Raw genomic sequence first — 5,052 nt, 5'->3', positions numbered from 1 at the left:
GGTGGGCGGATCATGAGGTCAGGAGTTCAAGACCAGCCGGGCCACGTGGTGAAACCCTATCTCTAATAAAAATACAAAAATTAGCTGGGCGTGATGGTGCATGCCTGTAATCCCAGGTACTCGGGAGGCTGAGGCAGGAGAATTGCTTGAACCAGGACCGGGAGGCAGAGGTTACAGTGAGTCAAGGTCAGGCTACTGCACTCTGGCCTGGGAGATAGAGCTGCCTGACGTGGAGCCCGCCGCCTTCCTGTCACTGCTCAAGTTTTTCCACTGGGACGAGGTGCAGATTGCCCGGAGATGGTGATGACCACGCTATACATACACCACCGAGAAGCAGGCGGTGCTGGCGCTCGAGGCCACTGCGTGGAGTTCCTGAAGAAGAACCTGTGAGCCGACAACGTCTTCATGCTGCTCATGCAGGGGCGACTCTTCGATGAACCATAGCTGGCCAGCCTGTGCCTGGAGAACATCACAGAAACACCGTGGACGCCATCACCGCAGAGGGCTTCACCGGCATTGACCTGGACACGCTGGTGGCTGTCCTGGAGCGCGACACACTGGACATCCGTGAAGTGCGGCTGTTCAACGCCATCGTCCGCTGGTCTGAGGCTGAGTGTCCGTGGTAGCAGCTGCAGGTAACGCCTGAGAACAGGCAGAAGGTTCTGGGCAAGGCCCTGGGCCTCATCTGCTTCCCACTTAAGACCATCCAGGAGTTTGCTGCAGGCCCCCTGCACAGTCAGGCATCCTGGTGGACCTCAAGGTGGTCAGCCTCTTCCTGCGCTTCATCGTCACCCCAAGCTGCGAGTGGAGTTCATGGACCGGCCCGCTGCTGCCTGCGCGGGAAGGAGCGCAGCATCAACCTCTTCCAGCAGGTGGAGAGTCGCTGGGGCTATAGCCGCACCAGACCGCATCAGGTTCTCCGTCAACAAGCGCATCTTTGTGGTGGGATTTGGGCTGTGCGGATCCATCCATGGGCCCATTGGCTACCAAGTGAACATCCAGATCATTGGCACCAACAGCAACACTGTCCTGGGCCAGAACGACACGGGCTTCAGCTACCAGGTTCAGCTAGCACCTCCCCCGTCATGTTCAAGGAGCTGGTGGAGGTGCTGCCCAACGTCAGCTACACGGCCTGTGCCACGCTCAAGGGCCCAGACTCCCACTAGGGCACCAAAGGCCTATGCGAGGTGACACACGAGTTGCCCACCATGGGCGCCAAGACCTGCTTCACCTTCTGCTGTGAAGGCCGGGAACAACAACGGGACATCTGTGGAGGACGGCTAGATCCCTGAGGTCATCTTCTACACCTAGGCTGCCCCACACAGTCTCCCTCCACGGGGACAGCCTCTGCCCAGGCCATCACCCACTGCTGGGCCGCCCTGTGTGGGGCAGGGCCTGGTGTCACTCCGGCCACTGTCCACTCCACACCACCTTTCTCAGCATCAGGAAGAGGCTTCCCTGTGTTCACCACAATGAGTGTGGCTGCTGGATCAGGGCAGCCATGGAGGCGGCCGGGCCAGCGGCCAGGCCCTGTGGAGACAATCCCTCAGGACTGGGGACAGGGCTGTGCCAGCCTAGGCCAGGCCCCATGGGCCCACAGCTCCTGGTGCCTGCCCAAGTCACCTGACCGTGGTTCGAAGTGGGCCTTCCCCACGATTCCTTTCACTGCACATTGCAATGCATTTGCGATTCCTCCATCACAAGAAAGAAAGAAAGAAAAAGACAAAGCCATGTCTGAGGAGACAAAGACAGAAAAAGAAAGAAATAAAAGAAAGAAATAATTGGGAGAAGAAAGAAAATTTAAAAGACAAGAATATTCATGTCAGAGGAGAACAGATTCAAGCAGGGTGATTTGGAATCTCTGAATATGCCAATCAGCAGTTCTCAACCCTGGCCATGCATCTGAATGTACTGGAGAGCTCTAAAAACATACTAATTTCTTGCGTTCAACCCCAATGAGTTCATTGGGTCTGGGGGTAGGGCCCAAACGTCCTTTGTCTGAAAGCTGCGAACCGCTGCCCCACGAGGGACAGCGTGCTCCACCTGCTTCCTGCTTCCCGCTTCCTGCTTCCTGTCTCCTGGCATCCCTCAGGCCCTGAACGCCTACTTGGTTTCTGTAAAATGGCCCCTGCCTGACTCATCTGGGAAGTAGGAACATGCAAAGCCAAAATCACACAACTCGGAGATGTAGGTAAAACACGAGACTGCAGTCCAGGAGAGATCGTCACCGGGGAGTGGAAGCTGGAGGGACAGTGCTATGCCCCGAATCTAGAACAGCATTCAGCCCTGGTTGCCCACTGGAATCACTTGCTGAGCATTCAAGGCAACCACTGCCTCTAGAGGCTCCGATTTATTTGGTCTGGGATAATGCCTGAGCCACTGGGATTTAAAAGATGCCCAGATAGGTCCAATGGGCCACCATGATTGAGAACTCCAGTCCTAGGTAGTCCTTGGCCTGTGTTTCTTTGCTCAGGAACCCAGTTTACAAAAGACTGCAGTTGTTGAAACAGGGAAAGAACAAGCTTTGTCTTCTGCAGAAACAGTATGCATTTCAGTGTTCATAGCAACATGATGTGGGTGCCTGGGACTGACCAAGTGTGGTGACTTTTCAGGCCAAATGCCTAACAGCTGGTGGAGGGCCCTGCCATCACGCAGCTGGGTTTGTGCTTTGTTATCCATCCTGGAGTTAGCCTGGGGACCAGGCCTCCAAGAAGAAGGGAGCACGTGCAGGAAGGGCCTGAGGCTGCATGCTCTGCAGGACTGGCCTCGCACCTAGAACCGCAGAGAAGGCGAGGTCTGTACTTCTCTTGTCCTTGGACACTTTAGGGTCCTTTGGGGAATGGGATCCTTACTCCTCTCATCAGGTCTGGGAGTCCCTTGGGAGTAGACTGAGTAAAGAAAGGAGGGAAGACTGGGTTCAACTTTGAAAGCCAAGTTGCTTTGTAGAAGTCATCAGGGTGTTGGTTTACATCTGACAATATCCCTTGGCAGGGCAGGGGTGAAGTTGAGAATCTCAGGAATTTTAATGTTTATAATTTAATAAATCTCTTGATGACTGCAGACATGTATGGCTGTTTGGTAGTATTCAGAAACATTATAAGTAATGGCAGTTTTTTCAATTGGTATGTAGTCCTTAATAATTGTATATGAAATTGCTGTCAAACCAGTAAGACTTCATTTACGCATCCATCATTTTGAGGATTGTTGGTAACCTGGGCATATTTTCCCCAAGTAACTTGGCCTCCTTGCATTGCAAGGGCCAATTCGCTCACATTTCCTTCAGTGACAGTACCTTTCGTAAGAGCATCCAAAGTTGTATACAGTGTGAATGAGGGATTCTTCTTTACACCAAGTATTGGTAGGCAAAAGGTGGCTTTCAGGTCAGGACATGTTACCTGGGCTTTCTTGAAACTCAAGACCATAGCCTGATGAATCTTTCATATTTAGGTGATTTTCTTGTAAAGCCATCTCCAACATAGACTTCAGCAACCATCCTCTTCTATGCCTTCTTCTTTCTCTTTCCGTTTGAATAACTTTTAATACTTCTGCTTCTCCCTGGGCATGTACTTTAGGCAGAAGGACTTCCCATTTTCCTGCCTTCTCTTTTCTTTTTGGTTTTATCATATTGTAAAGTACTTTAGCTCGAGATTGTCCCTCTCTGTCCAGCAGATAGGCAGATCCTGCTACCTGTGGAGTCTTTACAATAATTATATATTTCAATAATTATATATTTCTCTTTTCATGCATCTTGATAGTATTTTTCATTTGTATTTTCTCAGCAGGGTGCTGTTTATAGTAAAGCTTAGCCTTCAGACCAATCATTTTCTTTGCCTTCTTTAAATATTCATGAGCCTCTGGACTTTCCTTCTTTCTCGTTTTCTCATGGTAATCCAAATGGTATCCATAGCATTTACAGTGTAATTCAGTATATTCGTTCTGTGGCACACTGACAGCTGCAGAGCCACCAGGAACAGCCCCTGGGGTGCGAAAACTCTCAATTTTCGGGTCTCAGAGACCCACAAGCTGATGCTGCGCTGGCTGAGATGGGAAAATGTCAGGATCTCTCCTAGTACATTTCAGAATCCACGATGACTGCTGATGCTAACTGGTTAAAGAATTTAGGACAGAAATCAGTGGGTTAGACTAGATTAAAAAATCTAATGAAGGCTCAGGAAATGATCAGTGGTCACCTATAGTAAAATGCATTAGGAGCTAAATAATGATTTGGATTGAAGGGGTCTACAGGAATGGGGGCTCATTGTATGAATTCATTCATTCATTAATTCATTCAACTCTTTTCTGTTGTGACTAGTAAAGAAGAAAATGGGCATCGACAGCTGCAACTACAGAAGCAAAAGAAGGGACAAAAAGGGGTCTCCCAAAGGGCAGGTGGTAGCCCCCAAATTGCAGGTATTTATCTTAATTGCTGCAGAGTGGGTGGCAGAGGGGTTAACAGAATGCACGAAAAAGCAGAAGCAGAAACAAGCGATAGGTGGCTCTCGCCTGTAATCCCAGCACTTTGGGAGGCAGAGGCAGGCAGATCACTTGAGGTCAGAAGTTCGAGACCAGCCTGGCCAACATGGTGAAACCCCATCTCTATACCAAAAATACAAAACTTAGCCAGGCTGCGGGGGCATGAGCTTGTAGTCCCAGCTACTCAGGAGGCTGAGACAGGAGAATCGCTTGAACCTGGGAGGCAAAGTTGCAGTGAGCCGTGGTCGCTCCACTGTACTCCAGCCTGGGTGACAGAGGGAAACAAAAGGAAACACTGGAAAATCCGAGCCCTGTAGCCAGATTTCCCTCAGAGCTATAATATTTAAAAACAAAAACAAAAACAAAAAACAAATTATCAAGTCCATTCAAAATTTTCATAGTTTTATAGTGTTTGTTTTTAACTTCTCCTTGCTTTCTAATTTTATTTTTTAACATGGTTTTTGCTGGTCTTTAAAAAATTTGATAGTTTTGTATATTTATTTAATATTCAGCAAATTGCTTAACTTTCTTTCTTTTTTTTTTTTTTTCCCCATTTATTTATTTTATTGCATTTTAGGT

The 5,052-nt window shown here is 49.0% G+C and overlaps 2 pseudogenes; one reads left to right on the top strand and one right to left on the bottom strand.

Annotated features, from left to right (window-relative positions):
- Nucleotides 1–287: 287 nt before the first annotated feature.
- Nucleotides 288–1,311, top strand: LOC116545777 (annotated as a pseudogene).
- Nucleotides 1,312–3,094: 1,783 nt separating this feature from the next.
- Nucleotides 3,095–4,206, bottom strand: LOC116545781 (annotated as a pseudogene).
- Nucleotides 4,207–5,052: the final 846 nt, after the last annotated feature.

This window comes from Sapajus apella, unplaced genomic scaffold (assembly GCF_009761245.1).
Source record: "Sapajus apella isolate SASKATOON/1434 unplaced genomic scaffold, GSC_monkey_1.0 scaffold369, whole genome shotgun sequence".
NCBI lineage: Eukaryota > Metazoa > Chordata > Mammalia > Primates > Cebidae > Sapajus > Sapajus apella.
Note: the sequence above shows the minus strand (reverse complement) of the source record. Positions and strands in the feature narration are given on the sequence as shown.